This window comes from Paroedura picta, chromosome 7 (genome assembly GCF_049243985.1).
Source record: "Paroedura picta isolate Pp20150507F chromosome 7, Ppicta_v3.0, whole genome shotgun sequence".
NCBI lineage: Eukaryota > Metazoa > Chordata > Lepidosauria > Squamata > Gekkonidae > Paroedura > Paroedura picta.
Genome location: NC_135375.1, coordinates 27,125,901 through 27,146,081, shown reverse-complemented (window position 1 = coordinate 27,146,081; position 20,181 = coordinate 27,125,901). Strand labels below are relative to the sequence as shown.

At 44.4% G+C, this 20,181-nt stretch overlaps 1 protein-coding gene across 1 annotated transcript in view; it reads right to left on the bottom strand.

Annotated features, from left to right (window-relative positions):
- Positions 1-19,692, bottom strand: part of GPBP1 (GC-rich promoter binding protein 1) — a 35,578-nt gene extending 15,886 nt beyond the window's left edge. The window contains exons 1-3 of the mRNA XM_077347164.1: positions 19,521-19,692; positions 17,466-18,433; positions 16,345-16,412 (exon numbers count right to left, since the gene is read on the bottom strand). The gene's annotated coding sequence lies outside the window, so the exon portion shown is untranslated. The remainder of the gene's footprint in view (positions 1-16,344; positions 16,413-17,465; positions 18,434-19,520) is intronic.
- Positions 19,693-20,181: the final 489 nt, after the last annotated feature.

The following is a 20,181-nucleotide window of genomic DNA, read 5'->3' as shown; positions in this document are numbered from 1 at the left end:
TTCATTGCTTATGGTGTTCCTGTGGATTCTGCTGGTTTCACACAGGACTCGCCATCCCAGTCTACCCCTTACATGTTCTCCATCAAGATCAACAAACAGTTTTTCTGCAGCTGTTTAAATTTCAGCATGCAATTTTGGTTTGAGGGCTGGTGACTTCAGCGCATGGGAGCCCAAACCACTGTCAACACCACCCAATGCCACATGCCTAAAAAGGTTCTGTAGTGAAGAAGAGTTGATTCTTATATGCTGCTTTTCTCTACCAGAAGGAATCTCAAAGCAGCTTACAATCACCTTCCCTTTCCTCTCCCCACAACAGACACCCTGTGAGGCAGGTGAGGTTGAGAGCCCTGATATCACTGATCAATCAGGACAGCTTTATCAGTGCCATGGCAAGTCCAAAGTCACCCAGCTGGCTGCACACCTGGATCACCAGAGTCAGCACTCCTAACCACTACACCAAGCTGGCTCTCTCTAAAAAGCATTTTGGTGCTATTAAGTAAAGTAAAGTAAACTTAAGTAAAGTTGGACAAATATGAACACAAGTGCTCACATGAAAGCTTTCCCAATGCTTGACAAGCATTAATGTTCAAAGCCATGGAGTCACTGCAATGTGGACAGACCGTGCTGTTATGCTGTCTGCAACTTCCCACTCTTGAGATCAGGATGCCAGTGAGGTGCATTCTTCAATCCATTCACTGAGAGTAGTCTTAGTCTTCCCTTCTAATAGGGGGATGGCTGATATCAAGTCTTCTTGTGTCATGGCATCTGTGTGTTGAATACTGGCCTCTTTTTTGGGGGGGAGGGGGTATACCAGTCTTAATCCTTGGGTGCCAGCCCACCCCACTGAACCAGAGTGAAAGAGTGAATCCTGATCTGGAAAAGGTGGAAAAACTGGGGGAATCAGTACAACTTTAGTACTGGAACCTCTTTTACAAAACAAACAAAAACAAAATCACTGGCTGTTGGGACTTCTGAAAGTTCTTGTACATCTTAGGTAAACACAAGAACCTGTTGGCAGGTTTAACAAATGCCGTTCCTCCTCCTGTGGGCATAACCTTGAGATGGTATTAGGGGTCAATTAAATTGGGATGAGATTTTCCGCCGGGTCTTTTTGACTTGCTGGTTTTATGTAGAGGTTGTTTTATTGTTATGGGTTTTATCGGGGTTTTAATGTATTGTAACCCGCCACGAGCCCTCAGGGAGTGGCAGGAAATAATTCGAACAAATAAATAAATAACATAGGTTGATTGATTTGAGAGCAGTGGAAACACAGAATTTACTTTTGTCATAAGAGCCTTGTCTAGATAAGGTAAAGGTAAAGGTATCCCCTGTACAAGCACCGAGTCATGTCTGACCCTTGGGGTGACACCGTCTAGCGTTTTCATGGCAGACTCAATACGGGGTGGTTTGCCAGTGCCTTCCCCAGTCATTACCGTTTACCCCCCAGCAAGCTGGGTGCTCATTTTACCGACCTCGGAAGGATGGAAGGCTGAGTCAACCTTGAGCCGGCTGCTGGGATTGAACTCCCAGCCTCATGGGCAAAGCTTTCAGGTGGCTGCCTTACCACTCTGTGCCACAAGAGGCTCTAGATAGAGCATGACTATCTTTGTGGAAAGCATGTGGTCCTCTAGAAAAAGACAGTGCCCCCCAATACTGTCCTGGCTGATGCCACTGCCACTAAACATACCTTACACCATGGGTAGACAAACTGCGGCCCTCCAGATGTCCATGGACTACAATTCCCAAGAGCCCCCTGCCAGCATTCGCTGGCAGGGGGCTCTTGGGAATTGTAGTCCATGGACATCTGGAGGGCCGCAGTTTGACTTCCCCTGCCTTACACAAAATACACTTGTGGTTCAGAGGGTGTGGTTGCAGCACCAAATGCAGTCACCATCAAAGAAAGCAGAGAACTACTGATGGATGCAGAATTGTGTTGCACCCCCCAAGGAACTACTTCACAAGGTGATGCCTGGATACTGGGAGTCATTAATTTGAGGTAGCACTTAGGCCAAAGCCGTAATCTGCTTGAGAAGCACACTGAGCCTTAAACCTTGAGACTTTCTTTCAAGAATGCTGTGATGTGAAGAGGGTGAGAAACTCCCATACTGAAATCATTTTTTTCTATACTATTGAATACATGCTTTCCAAACAATGTCTCAGATTCTGGAGGTTGACTTCCTACAATAGCAAGGTCTGTTTGACTTTTTCGAAAACCCTGCTTTAGTCAATGCTTCCCACTCAAATCGCCGAGCAGTCGACCATAGCCATCCCGAGAAATTGGTCCCCATGACAACATTTCTACTGATATGGAAAGTTCATGGGCCTTGTTGGCAAAGCCTTGAGAACCATGCCTCCTGGGCCACCTAAAGATGCTGTTTCAGTAAAACAGATTTCTGATATGGTATAAAGGTCAACTGGAGCAAGTGAAAGTGAGCTATCTTGGGGAACACCGTTGACTGAAACGGTCATCAGACACTTAAGCAGAGTTTAAAACATCAAGCTGACGGAACAGGATACCCATGTTGGCTGCCTGTATGATTTCTTTCCCCGAGGAATACTTTGTCCTTTACATGTTTTATGATTGCACGGAGGTAAGAACTGATTCCAAAGAGGCCAACGAACTCATCTGATAATTTATGATGAAGCCATATTTTTTCAAACCACACATCAAGACTCTTGAGATCTGGCGGGATCAAATCTCTGGAAGGTGACATAATTAGGCAGTTGTACGGATGGCCTTGACGCAAGGATTAGTGATTACCAAGACATTCAGCTCAAGACAATCAGTTAACCCAAATATCATGGCGCTGCTAGTGATCCTCAAATGAAAACTTGAGGCAGCAACCTAGAAGCTGGTAGAATGGAAACATGCAAATAAATCTTGGGGGGGATCTATAGATGTGATAAAGTCCCTCATTTGAAGAGGTTCCGCAACAGTTTTAAAGTTTTCCATTTTGAGTTTTTCGTAAGTCACAAAATGATTTGAAAAAGACTTCCAATCACTGAGGCTTTTTGCGGGGGGAATTGCAAAACAATTGAATGAATTGAACAATTGCTTCTACCTCTAGCAGATAAGAGATGGCTTCTTTTTGTTTGGGAATTTGGAAACTGCATACTGTATCAATCTGTTTTATGGAGCAGGATATCCTGACACAATAATGCTTTTCACCCACTTGGTCTGAGGCTGACTACTCCCAGATCTGATGGTATCATTCTAGTTGCCCATCCCCCACTAGCAGCCTGAAGCCAGCTGCTCTGCAGACACTGTTCACCAAGCTTCAACGTGCTGAAAGGACTGAAAGCTTCAGCCCAACTGCTCTGTGTGTTCTACAAAGACCTTTTAATGCTGCTTTGGGATCTTAGGAGGTCTTCAGATCATAGAGCCTCTCTTCTGCCTGAGATGAACATCAGCTTCTTCTTACCCTATCTCTCTTCAAGGATTGTCTAGCTGATCAGCAAAGCACATATCCTTTAGAGCAGTGGTCCCCAACCTTTTTATCACCAGGGACCGGTCAATGCTTGACAATTTTACTGAGGCCCGGGGCGGTAGTGTTTTGCCGAGGGATGTCGCCACCACCACCTGAGCCCCTGCTCCACTTGCTTTCCCACCGGCGCCCCTGACTTCCCGCCACCCACTGGGGAGTGCTGCCAGCAGCAGCTGCGCAGTGCCACGCCGAGATGGAGCCCCAGCCACAGCAAGCCACCAGAGAGCAACAAAGTGGCAGTGGTCCCCAACCCCCAGTCCGGGGAGCGGTACAGGTCCGAAGATCAGTCAGTACCGGGCCGCAGCTCCTCCTCATCCTCCTCCCCAGCTGCTGCCTCGGGGGCTGCCCTGCCACTCTGCTACCAGCTCACCTTTGGTGCTGGCCAGCGGCCACCATGGCTGGGGCTCCCCCTCGATGTGGCACTGCGCAGCTGCTGCTGGCAGCGCCCCCCAGCGGGTGGCAAGAAGTCAAGGGCGCTGGCAGGAAACCAAGTGGAGCAGGGGCTCAGGAGGCAACGTCCCTCGGCAAAAGACTACCCCTCCCCCGGGCCTCAGTAAAATTGTCAAGTGTTGAACGGTCCCCGGTAATAAAAAGGTTGGGGACCACTGCTCTAGAGTAGGGACTTAGAAGATGTGTCATGAATCCTTTTTCAGGCACAGAAACATGCAGGTAGATACCACTGATGCCATCACTTGAGCTGCAAGTGTCTTCAGTTAGGTTAGCAAGTAAAGATGAATGCAGCAGCTCTTTCCAGTCTGAAAGGGTAACTGAAGTATTCAGTGGAAAACCCATTGGAGCCCTGGGGGAAAATCTCGCTTTTTAACTTCCTATGGTTGGATTTGGTTATTTATTTGTTTGTTTCTTGCTAGCGTCCTCCTCCCACTACAGACCACAACGTTCGCTTTAGAACACTGATCTCTTCCAATGGAAGCTTCACGTACCATGAACAAGATAAAAGTCACCAAACACCATTGAGATAATCAGCAGTTCTCATGAAAGATTTCTGATCAAGAGATCAGTCAAGAAGTTTGTCAAATTCACCTCCTACAGTGATGCGCTTATATGAAAATGGGCTTGGCTTATTGAAAATCGGTACAAAGGATTTCAGGAGCCAGATATGTAACTCAGCTGGGAAAAAATACTTAGCATAGTCAAAAGACTCATCAGCAGAATTTGCCTGCAGTGTTAGAACACATCCATAGGGGGGTCTCCAAATTCTCTAAGAACTTGAATGTTGGATGTTTTTATGCATCAGGTTATCCACCCCCTTTTGAGCATTTTGATTTTACTATTGCACAGTTTCTGCCAATCCAAGCATATGTAAAAGAGAGGACAATGTAAACATTTGAGTTAGATGTGGTTTAAATGGGTGCAATTTTTAAATATTGCCCCATTTTATCCTAATTATTGTCATTATTGTCATTATTGTCATTATTATTATTATTATTATTATTATTATTATTATTATTAATTTTACTGTTCTGCTTTTAACATCCCCGGTTTCTTAAGGTAGGGAAGTCATTCACTCTACAGAAGATAAACAGATGCTTACAAGGAAGATCAAGTTTGTGCACTTTGGGTTTAAACTAGTCATGAAATGCCTAGCAGAATAAAAGAAACAAGTACATTATGCCTATACTGGTAGTAAAGCCCATTGTATTTTAAAACACAATGGGCGCTAGGAAAGGCACGGGGGGGGGGGGCTCGCAGGGCTGCTGGCGGTCCTAGCCAGAGCAGCAGCCCCCCGTCCTCAACCCCCCTCCCCCCGTGGTCGGTGCGGCAACAGGAGCAGGCCTGGCGCATCTTCAACGCGCCAGGCCTGCTGTGCTTGCCGCAGCAAAGGCTTTCCACCCCTCCCGCCCTCCCCCCCCGGCCTCGGCATGGCGAAAGGAGCAGGGCCGACGCGTCCTCAACGCATCTGGCCTGGTCTTCCGCTGAGGCCTTTTCCACACACACCCTCGAGGTCCCAGCATCAGCGCGGCTCTTCTGGCCATGTTGAAGCCTTCCCGGCTCCCCATTGGCCCCTCCGAGATTTTATCATGGACTCAGCCCGCCCCTTTCTCCTCCCACCTAGCCCTTACAGTTTTATTTTTACCGCTCCGCAGGAGTGGTTTAAAGATTAAAGATTGGCTCCATGGTAACAGATTCTATTTGCCTACTAGACATGTGACGATCTGCTACATTCAGAGCATATTCCAGCCACACGTTCAGATACACTGCTGAAGATGTTACAATATGCCTCAGTAGGACTATTCAATTTAAACTGCAATGGAAAACAGCTATATTAAAAATGATGATTTTTGAAATTTGAAGTTGTCTAGTAAACATATGATAAACAGGAATTGTAAGCAATCCAGATGTAAACCAGATTTATATTTGATTTAGCAAGCTATCCTAGTTGATTTACATTTTATATATTTCTGAAGCCATTACACAATGGGATGCAAGGCAGTGGTCCCCAACCCCCGGTCTGTGGATCATTTGGTAGCGGGCCACAGCTCCTCCTCGTCCTCCTCCCTGGCTGCTGCCTCGGGGGCTGCCCTGCCACTCTGCCGCCAGCTCACCTTTGGTGCTTTCCAGCAGCCGCCATGGCTGGGGCTCCCCCTCGGCGTGGCACTGCATAGCTGCTGCTGCTGGCAGCACCCCCCCAGCGGGCAGTGGGAAGTCAGGGGCTCAGGCGGCGACGTCCCTTGGCAAAAGACTACCCCCCCCGGGCCTCAGTAAAATTTTCAAGCATTGACCGGTCCCCGGTGATGAAAAGGTTGGGGAACACTGATGCAAGGCACAGAAACCTCTCTAGGCATGATCAGTGCCTAGACTCCAGTAATCCTATATGTAAGATACCTCAAACCTAAGTGAATATAGAAACTGTGGTTAGAACCCAAATAAGTATATAAGATATTTTCAAGTGCAGATAGGGCCATGTGTACTTCATGCTGGAAATCCACAAACCACCAGAGGGTTTGAGAAATCAGATGATGTGGGGATTTTTACATTGGACCAATTGATAGACTAGGGTGATGAGATTTATTTTTTTCTCAACCAAGTCTAGATATGACTTCTCAACTTCTAATGCAAGACAGTATTTACAATTCCAACATCTGCTGGCATTTGAATATGCCCCTATGGCATTAAATGTCTTTAGAGTTCCCTTTGCTCTGGAAAGTTCTAATTGAATTGATGCAGAAAACAAAACCTACAATATTTGCCAATAAATATTTGATGTCAATTCATAAATATGATATGCAGAGGCTCAAAGATGAATCCAGTAAGGAGCTAATTTATACCTGCTGTCTCTACGGATTTTAAGTTGTGACATTCAGCAAAAACGAATATGTTTAGATATGCTGGACACAACAGCAACACTTTAGCAAAGGACTGAGTCAAGTGTCTAACTGCCGGCATTGTAACTCACAAGATAGATCCTTTAAACCAGGCATAGTCAAACTGCGGTCCTCCAGATGTCCGTGGACTACAATTTCCATGAGCCCCTGCCAGCGAATGCTGGCAGGGGCTCGTAGGACTTGTAGTCCATGGACATCTGGAGGGCCGCAGTTTGACTACCCCTGCTTTAAACATATGCTTTGGTTGTGCCCAATCATTTGGTTTTTCTGGAAAGTTATTACTCATACATTTTCTATCAGAATGTTCATTGATTTTTGAGGATGCTTGTGTACTTTTAAACTCTCTGCCCATCTCTTGAAAATAGACCCTCCATGTCCTTATTACAGATAAAAGACTCATATTACAACATTGGGGATATTACAACATTGTCTCCAGTAAATCAATGGACTGAGGTCCTTAGAACTTTATCAACATTTGAATGTGCGGCACACTGAAGGCAATTGTGTATGGACTTATTTTAAGATATTTAGAAACCTTTTACAGAAATATAGATGTAAATTTGCCATCACAGTTATACTTTTGTCCCCAACACACACACACACACACACCTTTTTTCTTTTATTTCATTGCTGGATTTTGAGGGGGTTTCCCCTTATTCTTTTTTTCTGGGTTTTGTTTTTGTTTTTAAAGAAAGAATAAAAATGTGCTGGGACTACTTTATGGGAGACTCGGGTTCAAATCCCCATCATGCTAAGGAAGCTAACTGGATGACAATGGGCCAGTCATACTCCCAGCTTAACCTACATCACACAGTTGTTGTGAGGATAAAACAGAGTCGAGGAGATTGATGTAAGCTGCTGTGGGTACCCATTGGGGAGAAAGGCAAGGTATAAAAGAATTAATTTGGGGCTCTGCAGATTATAGTGGCTCCTCCCCTCCTGTTAACTCATCGTTTGAGGAACTAGAGGTATTGCAGGGAAGGCAGTTTAACACCCATCCATACCATGCTCCACTATTAGTCTCCTGTTTTCTCTAGCTTTCCCATGACTCTGATATTAATTTGGTGGCTGGGCTGGATACTCGCCATCTGCACTGGCAAGAGGAGGTTTCACACCAAAAGCCTATTTCCAACAAAATGGTACCATCCCATTCTTGGTTGCACTGTGTGGCTATGAAATTCTTCTGGTTCTCATTGTCTGTACACACTTTTGCAGGGCTCAACCAGCTCGGCTGCTCAGGGGAAGAGTCCCTGCCCCGAAAGTTTGGATAGGAACATCATCCATGGTGAAAAAACCATAAAAGGTATCAGTGAAGTCTCCCTGTACTTCCCTTGCCTCAGCCTCATGGTTGCTCAAATGAATGAGGAGACACAAGATGGAAAAGGACAGAGGAGGAGAGAAAGAGGGAGAAGATGTGGGTCACTGTGGGTGGGTGGGTAGGTAGTTGTGAATGTCCTACATTCTGCAGGGGATTGAAGGTTCCTTCAAACTAGTGATGCAGTCAGATAAAAGGAAGTAAAAGCAAAAACCAAAAAGGAAAAGATCATAGATTGTAGCTTATAGTGGCCCAGTTCTCAAGAGTTCCTATTAAGAGCATCTGTTTCCTGATAAGGTAGGAAACAAACTGCATGAGACAGAAGTTCAAGATTTGGTCCTGCCTCCTTGATTGACAGATAGGAATCACCCATGAAAAGATGACCTCTTCCCTCAGAGCAAGAACAATAATTCCAAAACACCTAATTAAAAAAATGCTGATTTTTAGTGGTTCAGTAAATAAAAGAGCAAATCATTTAAATGCATGTTGGGGGGACTATTAAGTATCTCTTCTCTAGATTAGAAGAAGAAGAGTTGGTTCTTTTATGCCGCTTTTCCCTACCCGAAGGAGGCTCAAAGCGGCTTACAGTCGCCTTCCCTTTCCTCTCCCCACAACAGACACCCTGTGAGGTGGGTGAGGCTGAGAGAGCCCTGATATCACTGCTTGGTCAGAGCAGTTTTATCAGCGCCGTGGCGAGCCCAAGGTCACCCAGCTGGCTGCATGTGAGGGAGTGCAGAATCGAACCTGGCATGCCAGATTAGAAGTCCGTACTCCTAACCACTACACCAAACTGGCTCTACGGAAGTTTTGAACTATGTTAAAACAGTCGCATATTCTACAGACTAGGGTACACCAGCAGGACATTTATTTCCCTGATAAAACTGTAGAACCCTTAGTTAAAACTAGTTCAAGAAAATGTACTGCTTTGGGTACAAACTGGGAAAACCCCAGCTTTTATAATAATAAAAAATATTATTTTACACATCTAATATTTTATAACTGAAAACAGTGTTTTCCTTTTAAAAACTCTAATGACACTAGAAATTTGAAGGCTTTCTGCAACTTTGCTGTCACTCAATCCATGAGCCAAACTTATAAGAAGCTCCACAAAATGCAAAGCGAGGAAATGCTGGGAAATACGGCACTGGTCAGACCACACCTGGAGTACTGTGTGCAGTTCTGGAGGCCTCACTTCAAGAAGGACGTGGATAAAATTGAAAGGGTACAAAGGAGAGCAACAAGGATGATCTGGGGCCGAGGGACCAAGCCCTATGAAGAGAGGTTGAGGGACTTGGAAATGTTCAGCCTGGAGAAAAGGAAGTTGAGAGGTATTTGAAAGGTTATAACTTAGAGGAGGGCAGGATGCTGTTTCCGCTGGCTGCAGAGAAAAGGACGCGCAGTAATGAGTTTAAAAGTACAAGTTTTAAAACTACTGAGCCTTCGGGGAGGGCGGTATATAAATCTAAATAAATAAATAAATAAGTACAACGATATAGGCTAGATATCAGGGGGGGGGGAATTCACAATCAGAGTAGTTCAGCAGTGGAATAGGCTGCCTAAGGAGGTGGTGAGCTCCCCCTCACTGGCTGTCTTTAAACAACCACATATTAAGTTCTAAATATCTATTTCAGTTCATTTCCAAGTGGATGATTACATTAGGACACAGCACTAATTAAGTCTTTGTTCCAAAAGGCTTCAATTTTCTTGACTTCAAACTGATTCCCAAAGAGGAAGTTTCATTGAAATGCATGAACTACCAGCTATTCATCCAAAATAATTAGTTTTGCTACAATATACAAACATTCATATTTTATAGCACAGGTAAAAGAGCTGACTGATAAATTTTAGCTAGCTTTTAAAGGTAGCAATTATTTGCACCTGCTCCCAACTCTGCTTCTTCCAAGTTCTCTGGTACGGAGCAAGGTTTCATCAGGCTTAGCACGGTAGTTTGAAGGCATAAGTGGCTTCGAAAAGCACTATTAAGTGCAAATGGGGGTGGGGGGAGAGGGAGGGAATGGCAACCATATTTATAGACCCTTCAAGAAGACAAAAATGCCAGTGCATACTGAAATTTCAAGATGTTGAGATTTTCAGGATGTTGGTAAAACGACCTGTATTTTTATAGATACCGGCTATGGTTCCAAGCTAAAAAAATTGTATCTAATAAATACTGATATCTCCTATCTGTATGCTGCTACAAATTGCTCTTGCTGTTTGAGAGAAATTACTTGAGCTCTCCTGAATCACATCTAAAGGTAACAATGCCAGGTGACAAAAAGAAACGAGAATTTTGAAGCAGTAAAGGGAATGCCAGACTACCGCTTCGATATATAACAGATTTTCAAAGAAATATTTCTTGCATAATTTATTGCTTCATTTGCGCATCCTCAAATACTTCTTTGCCCAACTTGCTTCAACTTCAGAACTAATTCTTCACTACAGACACATAAATTGTTGACACAGCAGTCTGTGTTACTTAGCAGACCAGAATTAATTTTTGTTTATTCATGTTATTTATTGTGAGCCTTTTTCACTGGGACTCAAGGACCATGCAATCAACAGGATGGGAATCCAAGAAACAGTGCATAAAGTATGGATTGCAGAAATGCAGGTCTACACTTTGTTATTTCATACAAACAGCAGGTTTACTACAATCTTATTTAAGGATGGAGCAAAAACTTCTGATCTCTAAGTTCCACTACTCTTTAGTGCCCATTAAGCCTCTGTTCCAGCTGGCAGGAGCTCATGGGAATTGTAGTCCATGGACATCTGGAGGGTTGCAGTTTGACTACCTCTGCTCTGTTCCTTCATATTCTTTCAAAAAAAATTCGGCACACACCATGACAAGAAAACAAACCTATCTTCTGTGAGCAATATCAGAGTCCCAAAATGTAACATAGCATAAGGGATAAGCAACACTTCCTGTTCCCAAATAACAGTCCAAAGGCACTAGCTACAATTTTTGCTGCGGAAACTAAGCAGGACTACGCCTCTACCATTCTACATTGGATGACTTCCTGAGAGCCACAGGTAGGCTGCTGAGTTTGTTTGATCATGAGCCAGTTGCTGATTAGATCCAACCTGCTTCTCCACCGGTGAAAAAGAAAGGCGGAAGACCACAGGTTGACTACCCCTGCCATATGGTATATGTGCTGCAATAAGGACAGGAACGGGATATATATTATTAATAAGGAACTGCCTTCCATGAACACTGCCCAAAGCTTTTAGGCACAAGGAAAAAAAACCCAAAACTTACAAATACCTTGCTCCTCACACAAAGCATTACCCCTACCAAATTTAAGTTTGACAGGACAACAGGCACTCTTTTTAAATACCAAAGAACAAAGAACATATACATTGATTATTCAGCACACATTAGCATAAGCAAATCTTGATGCCACTACAGTTTTCAGTAAGTAAAAAAGAACTGAAGAAGACTGAATTAAAATATTGGCTTAAACCCTGCCTTTGTGTATGAAATGCAATTTCTTTGCTTGCTTTCCCCTCACTGAAAAAGAGTTGGTTCTTATATGCCGCTTTCCCCTACCCGAAGGAGGCTCAAAGCAGCTTACAGTCACCTTCCAATTCCTCTCCCCACAAAAGACACCCTGTGGGGTGGGTAAGGCTGAGAGAGCCCTGATATCACTGCTCGGTCAGAACAGTTTTATCAGTGCTGTGGCGAGTCCAAGGTCACCCAGCTGGTTGCATGTGGGGGAGCGCAGAATCGAACCTGGCATGCCAGATTAGAAGTCCGCGCTCCTAACCACTACACCAAACTGCAGCTCAGTATTGCTGCTGTGAATCAGAGGACCCACCAAAGAATGAAACATTGGACCTTGCCTGAAGGTTTCTTATCTTCTGTGGGGTGAAGTAATCCAAGGATAGGTAGGTAGGGCAATTCATATAAATCAATTCCCTTTTCCCACCACAGATCTTTAGCTAGCAAAAAAAATAGGGCAGGAGACTAGAGCATAGACATCCAGTAAAGAGTCTTGCCATGAACTCTACACTCCAATTGCAGTTAATCTGGAACCAAACCAATAGTTGCATGTGCACTAAGGCTGTCTCCTTGCTGCAGAGCAACCAGGTTTTAGAAGAGTTGGTTTTTATATGCCACTTTTCTCTACCAGAAGTCTCAAAGCGGATTACAATTACCTTCCCTTTCCTCTCCCCGCAACAGATACCCTGTGAGGTAGATGATGCTGAAAGAGCCCCAATATTACTGCTTGGTCAGAACAGCTTTTTCAGTGCTGTGGGGGAGTGGGGAATCAAACCCGGCTCAGCAGATTAGAAGTCTACACTCCTTACCACTACACCAAGCTGGCTCTTCCACGCCCCAGTGCATAATCTCTAGACACCCAGTGTGATGTAGTGGTTAAAGAGTGGCAGCTTCTGATCTAGCAAGCCACGTTTGATCCCCCATGCAGCCAGCTGGGTGACCTTGGGCTCATCACAATCCTGATAGTGCTGTTCTGACCAAGTAGTTCTGTCAGGGCTCTCTCAATCCCACCTAACTCACAGGGTGTGTGCTGTGGGGAGAGGAAGGGAAGACATTTGTAAACCACTTTGAGACACCTTCGGGCAGTAAAAACATGGGCATAAAACCCAACTCTTCTTCTTCCTCTGGAAAGCAGGCCAGACAGCCCCAAAATAAGGTGCAACAGCATGAGGAAGTAGGCACTTTGACCTAACCACTGCTCTTCACCTCATTTTGCACACAGTCTTCAAAAACAATGCAGGCAGAGTACCAGCAGTGTTGATAGGTGGAAAGGGAAGGTGATTGTAAGCTGCTTTGAGACTCCTAGTAGAGAAAAGCAGCATATAAGAAGCAATTCCTCCTCCTCCTCCACATGTGGCTGTTTCCTTCCTCCACCCATAAACATCAATAGTTGGTAACCCTTTTGACAGGAAGATAGCAACCAAATGCCCTGAGTGAAAGACAGCAGTGCTCAGTCAAATGAATGTGGAAATGGGGGGTGGAGGGCACAGGTGAGCACACAAATCACTGTCTAATTACATATTTCCAAGCTCTCAGTAAGATCATGTAGACTAATTCAATTACCTCATACAAAGTAACCACATCTACCTGGTCTAACCAGATTGTAATTAAAAGAAATGGTCTCATGACTGAGGTATAAGGTTAAACCTGAAGATCTGGAATTCTATTCAAAGCTTTATTAGGTAGTTCTTATGTAACGTGAAGCAAGTAATCTTTAATGTCATGCAAATAGTTCCTTCTTGCAGAGAACTGTGTACACAAAAACTACAATTGGCTCAGATGACATCAAAGTAGTATTGTAAAATTCTGTGTTCTAAAATGTAAGGGTTTCTTAGATTTAAAAAAGTGATATTTTAACTACAGATCAGATAGTACTGTATGTCCTCCACTATTGCTTGCTCCACCCTGTGCAGTTTCATTTTTATTTCTCGAAGACTAAAACAAACAAGTTGACACTGAGGTTCCTCAAATACTGTCTGTGGATCCTACATTACCATAGCTTCTATGAAGAAGATAACTATTTGTAGCAAGCATAAGTGCTGAACTCAGAAATAGTAGTTAAGACTCAGGTGGGTAGCCATGTTAGTCTGAAGCAGCAGAACAAACTTTGAGTCCACCAGCATTTTTAAATCTGAATAAGCATGCTTGTACATGAAAGCTTATATAGATATATCTTGAATAAAACTTTGGTGTTAAAGGTGCCACTGGACTCAAACTGTGTTCAAAATTAGTAGAGCCAAGTTCAAATCACCACTAAGCAATAAAGGCAGTGCTGAGCTAGTCACTCAGAGACTAACTTTGCTTCACTATGTTCTTATGAGGAATTAAGAAACCCATGTAACATTGGTCCCAGTTCCTTGGAAGAGCAAGATACAAATGGGATATATGTGGAACTTGCAATATTTGAAGCATTTCACACACGTTCTCAATCCTTACAAACAGCTGATCACATAGCTCAGTATCCCGCATTGTAGACAGAAAACGAAAATTAGTGTTAAAAGATTTTTTGGGGCTACAAAGTAACTTAAGTCAGAACTTTTCAGCTCAGATCTGTCAGGGAAGCAGCAACAGTATCTAACATTAAAATTGTGAAAGGTCAGCTTGTGAAATAATTGCTTCCTAGGTTCTTACATTGTAAGAGGAGAGGCTCAAGGAAAAAGAAATTTAGAAAGAGTCAAGGAAGAGAGTGAGTAGGTGGTAGGCAGGCAGGGCCACTGCACTGCTACCCATAACTAACCCTATCTGGGAGCTGCAAGTTTGTTATGGTGATGTACGAGTCGTTGGCTTTTCCTGCAAGATTTATGCATTTTCACCCACAGAAGACATGTTAATGACGGTTAGAAACCAATAAGTTACAGTTTAGAAACAGACTCATACTTCTAAGTTTCAGGCCCTGACTAGTCCCGAGTTTTACAGTTGCCGTTGACAAATCTTTCATGTGAGAGATGCCAATAACTAACTCTGAAGTATCTCAACCACAAAACAAGGCTACAACACCAAGCTACTATGTTAACTATGCTTGCTAATGAATAATCACAAAACCTCATTTTCAAGACCCTCTGTACAGATTGATATAGTTTTTTGCATCTATGAATCCAGACTGCCATCAACCCAGTCTCTATATAAGCAAAATATCAGATTTGTGGTCACTATTGCGTACACAGATCCATATTTATGGAGTCAAACAATTCTGAAACATTTACAGCAGAAGAAAAAGTCAGGGCCTATACATGTGGCTCGACAGATGACATCACTATATACAACAGCCGTTCTCATCTTTTTTTAATCATCGAGAAACCCAAGAAGTGGTGCAAACATGCAGAATATGGTTGGGAAACATAGCTGTGCACAGTCCCACCTGGGGCCTCTCCCTTTCCCACCCCCTCCAGGCTCATCATTGGCCATTATGGGGGGAGGGGAAATGGGTGGACATGACCATATATGATCATATCACCCGATGTTTAACAAGTTTAAAAATATATTAAAATTAAATAACTTCCACCCATTCAGGAAACCCTCCCAGGGCTGTCAAGAAACCCCAGGGTTTCACAAAACCTTGGTTTAGAAAGCCTGATATACATTCTCAATCCATGACTAATATTTAAAAACCCACAGAACATGCTATGGGCATTGTAGGCCAGGGGTAGTCAAACTGTGGCCCTCCAGATGTCCATGGACTACAAACAGCGAATGCTGGCAGGGGCTCATGAGAATTGTAGTCCATGGACATCTGGAGGGGCGCAGTTTGACTACCCCTGCTGTAGGCAGTAGGCAGGGAAGAATAGTTTTTCACCTGCAGAAAGTCCAGCAGGAATAAGTACAAAGCCTACATGTGTCACAGTCTTAATAGAAAAAGTTTCACTTTCATATGCAAAGCTGAATTTGAAAATACCACCAACTTTTTAAAACTACATCTCTAACCCCTGCACAATGCAGGAACTCACAACTACCTGCCTACCCACAGTGACCCCAATTTCATGCTCCAGTGATCCCACACACACCAAAAATCTCCAGAATTCCGCCTAGCCTGGAGGGAATTCACCTACTATCCCAGAGTGGCAAACAGCAGTTCACAATGATATTCCTTCTCAAGGACCCTCCAAAGTTCTCAAACTTTTCAAATTTCAAAAAGAACTCAGGGCGTTTGAAGGACATTGTGTACCTAACCCAGAAAGACTTTCTGATCCTGGCTCTACTCAATGAGATGCTCAGCTTTACATAGCAATTAACATTTAAAACATTGTGTTTAGTATGTAATTCACAATCTATCATTTCGGTCTTTACTAAAATTGTTTCAACAAGTCTTGAGACTATCTCTGTATTAAGACTGCACAACAGGGAAGGAAGAGCTACTTGGGAGTACTCTGAACTGTTGCTAACCCACTATTTTGGTCACAACCCAGAATTCTAAAATGTAACCTCTGCTAGTCTCCCTTTTTAATTTAAGAGGGTTGGGGGTGCTTGTACTCAACCCTTTCAACACACAATGAGGAGGTGTAACTCCATTCACAAAAGGCACACACACATAAACAAACCCTAACTTCTTGAAGACACTCTAATATCTTAAGGGTAAACAGAACTCTTTTAAAAACACTGCCAATATCAAAGCTGTTGGGAGTTAAATAGCTAAAGCAGTATTAGAAATTAACTAGATTTTTTATAAATAAGAATAAATAAGACAGTACAAGAATTTTCACTCACTTTATGCACTAGGTTGTTTTGTCCATCTTACATATTTCAAGCAGCACTGGATTCTGTTGAAAATAAACCTGCAGAGAAAGTTAAGATACTGCAACTTAATATATTAAAGAGTACACAGAAAGTCCTAATGAAAGTCTCCCAACTCTGCATTTTTATCAATTACAGAGAAAGGTAGGGGTGAGGTACAGGGGAGAAGGCCAATTTATTTACTTCATTTATAATCTGCCTTTCTCATTAAGATTTCCCCAACTGCTGATCTGTCGTACAGCATTGGTGCATAAATGGACCAGCAAAACATCACATAAAGGGCTTAAAAAAACATTTAAGAGGCAAATGAAGCAAAGTAGCCGAGATTTGCACTACTTTTCAGGGAACAAGATGCTGAACTCTTCCAACCAGTGAATCCAGCTGAAGTCCCAAACAGGATTTACAGCCACCTTTTGGGAAACTAAACATATTTTTCATAACTGTTAAGTCCAGATATACCATGTCCATAAAAATCTTCCTATACTACTCACTCCAGCCCTAAAATTATGACTAGCTGCTCGACAAAACAAAATTGCCATCCAGAAAGCTTAAATCAAAGTTGCACTTTTACTTCTGTGCATTCCTAATCCTAGAACCCTAAGCATACTTATTAGGTACTAAGTCCCAAGCAGACAAAAAATTAGTAGCCCACTGGTTAAATATGCTGCCAAGTGTAAGATAACAAGGAAAATGGTGAATCAGTCAGATTTCTAAGTGTTTTAGCTATTTGCCTTGAGCTGGAGACCAACAAATGTTTCTACTTGCAGAAGGACTTCTGCTTGCAGGATGTGAGCTTCCCACCTCCAGAGCTTTCTCGGCAGTTTAAAAAGCACCCAGAAATCATGCTTCTGGGTGGTCCCCCATCAGAAAACAAAATTTCAGGGAGCATTTCAAGCGGTGAGAAGGAAGCACATTAACATTCCATAGGCAGAACTCTGTATGCTGGGGAAATATCAGTACTTTTTTGTTGTCAGAATTGAAGGGTTGGGTCCAACTAACAGAACTGAAAAAGAAACTACAAACATTCAAACTCCACATTTGTCATTTGCCCCACACTAATACCTAAATCAAAGTGAGTTTTATACAATACTTACAAAATCCAAGAGAACTGCAGAGATTGGCATTAACTCTCCGTGATTTGCGTTTTCCAGTTTGCTCCCTTGTAATAATATCCCGAGTTCCTTAAAGATACTACATCCGTAGCTATAGCTGATCCTTGTAAATCAGCTGCCCATTCTTCACATTTAAGGACTCCACAAGTTATATCCAGGTCAGATAAGTCTGATTTTAACAGCTTGTCTATTCTTTTGAAGTTTCTTCTCTTTCTTATTCCATGTACATCTCACTATCATGAGCGTCAGTTTGAGAAGAAATAAATATACCACTTATGACACAAGAAGCATAACTGAAAAGTCAAATTCCATATCTGTAGTGAAGCACATCTGTAAGTGTTATTGCAGGCATCTGCACAGGGCCATCCCCACTTCTTCTCAACATTTAAAAAATACAAAGGTGTCTAAAATTAAAAAAAGGCTAGTGGGGAAAAACTCTCCTAGTCTCTTCATTTAGGAAGCAGGCTTCAAGGCAAAATGCTACCAATTCTAGACTACCTAAAAAACAAAAGTCAAAGTATCTGCCATAAACCACTAAAGCCAGAGTACAATAATTAGCGGCTGCATTTAATATAATCCTATGAATCTAGTGGGCAAAACAAGTTAATTGTTGTTTTGCATGAAATTCGCAAACTAGAAAATAAAAATAAGTCTTGAAAGTAGCATGCAGAATTTACGATTCTCCAACTATCCATTCCATAGAGACAAAAATTAGTCCAAAAGGGTGTCTTGAATTTTTGAGAAAGTGAGTTCAGGCTTTCAGCCGGTTTCTGCTGACTTCACTAATGTATGAAGTAGAAAAGAGACTCCCCAAGTTATCCCAGTTTCATTTTAGTCAATATTTTTTCATTTTAATTGAAGCCAAGTATAGGTCAACATCCGCTTAACGTCTCATATGCTGAGGCAATAGGTTGCAAAAGATCCGGGCTTCTGTTCAGAATCCAAATAACCTAGGAGTTGGGAGCAGGGAGGGAGGGAAGAGAGATTCACACACTTCACTCAGGTTTGGTTGTTACAGCTCAGAGCACATCCTGTTGTTTTTATCTACTCTCCAAGAATCACCAATACCAACGTGTGACTGCCCGAACAAGATAAAGAGCACACTGAAAGTTTTAAGCCATTCAACAAAGTAAACAAGATCACCGAGGAGGGGGGAAAGTGCTAAAGACAGGAGGAAAGGGGAGTTCGACTCATGAGTGAGAAAAGCAGAAAAAAACGAAGGAAATTAAAAAACCGCAAAGAATTGTTTTTGTTCACACTGGGATGCATAACAGGAAGACGGAAATAAAAAGTGTTGGAGAAAGGATCAGGGAGTGTACTGTTTAGCAAGCACCTTAGTGAGAATTACTTCAGCACAGCCAGGCAAAGATCCCACAGGCAGCCTGGTCCGGAAACTGTACGAGTTCGGACCCTAAAAAATTTAGGAAATGGGAGAAAGGAAGGAAGGAAGGAAGGGGGGGGGAGAAAAAAGCGGCCGTGTTTTGTGTACCCCCGAGCAGGCGCCCGAGTTTCCTGCCAGTGCTCCAGTCTCCCTCTTATATATATACATTTCATAATCATCATAAGCAGGTATAAAGTCGGAGACGAGTTCCCAATTCCTTGCGCCTCTATAAATAAGGCGTCGGCGGCGGGAGGGGGCGTCGTTTAGTTTCTCCCTCCCCAGACCTCCGAGCTGCCTCCGCAGGCCCTGCTTGCAGGAAGAGGGAAGGAGGGAGGGAGCGAGCTGGGGTCACACACGACCAGGGTCTGATGCTAAACAGGGGGGAGGGGACGGAGAGGCCACATGCTCGGGACTTGACGAGGAAGCGGGGGTCGGGGAGAGGAAAACAAGGGAGCCGCTCTCAGGGCCCGAAGGCGCTTTCCCGTCGGGGACATTCATCGCCCGGCTGCTTCCCCTCCCCATCCCTTCCCCCCCCCCGAGACGTCCTCTTTCTCCCTCTCTCTCCGCTCCCCTCCGGCGCCCACCCCCTCCCTCTCCATAAACATTGTTTCCCCCTCCGGCCCGCCCGACGGTGGAGGCAGCGGCGCGGCTCTAACCTGCCCGCCAAAGTCCCAGCCACGCTCGCCGCTTAAGCGGGGTCCCGAATTTGAAAGCTCCTTTTTGCCGCCGCTTCTCCCCCGCCGCGCGCACAACTCCTCGCTCCAGTCAGTCCCAAAATGGCGCCGCTCCGAGCCGCAGCAGCCGAGGCTCTGCGCCCAAACCTCGCGAGATTTGCCCCTCGCTCTTCCACCCTCCTTCCTTCCCTCCCTCCCTCCCGCCCGCGCTGCCGCCGTCACGAGCCAGAGGCGCCGCTTTGAAGGGAGAGAGCGCGCGAGCGCGCCGACGCCGCCGAGTGGGTTTAGGGAAAGGAAAAGGGAAACTGAAGCGAGGAGGAGGGCAGCGCACTCGGGTTTCAAGGCGACCCGCCGAGCGGAGGTTTCGCGGGCCCCGTCAGCCCCGGCGCTCCTAGACATCGCCCCGCCCTCCCACTTTCCCTTGCGCGGCGCCGCTCGACTGAAGACCGGCCAGCCCGCGAGCCTCCCCGTGTGACGTCACTGGGAACAATCCCGAACGTTCTGAGCCGCGAAAGGGGGAATCCCCCGGCGCGCGCGCTGGCTTCTCGCGGGGAGGAGGGAATCCCCCGGCTGGCTGGCGCGGTTGGGCGCCGCGGGAGCCGGCGGGGGCTCGCTCTGGCGCGGAGAAGCGGTCCTGAGAACT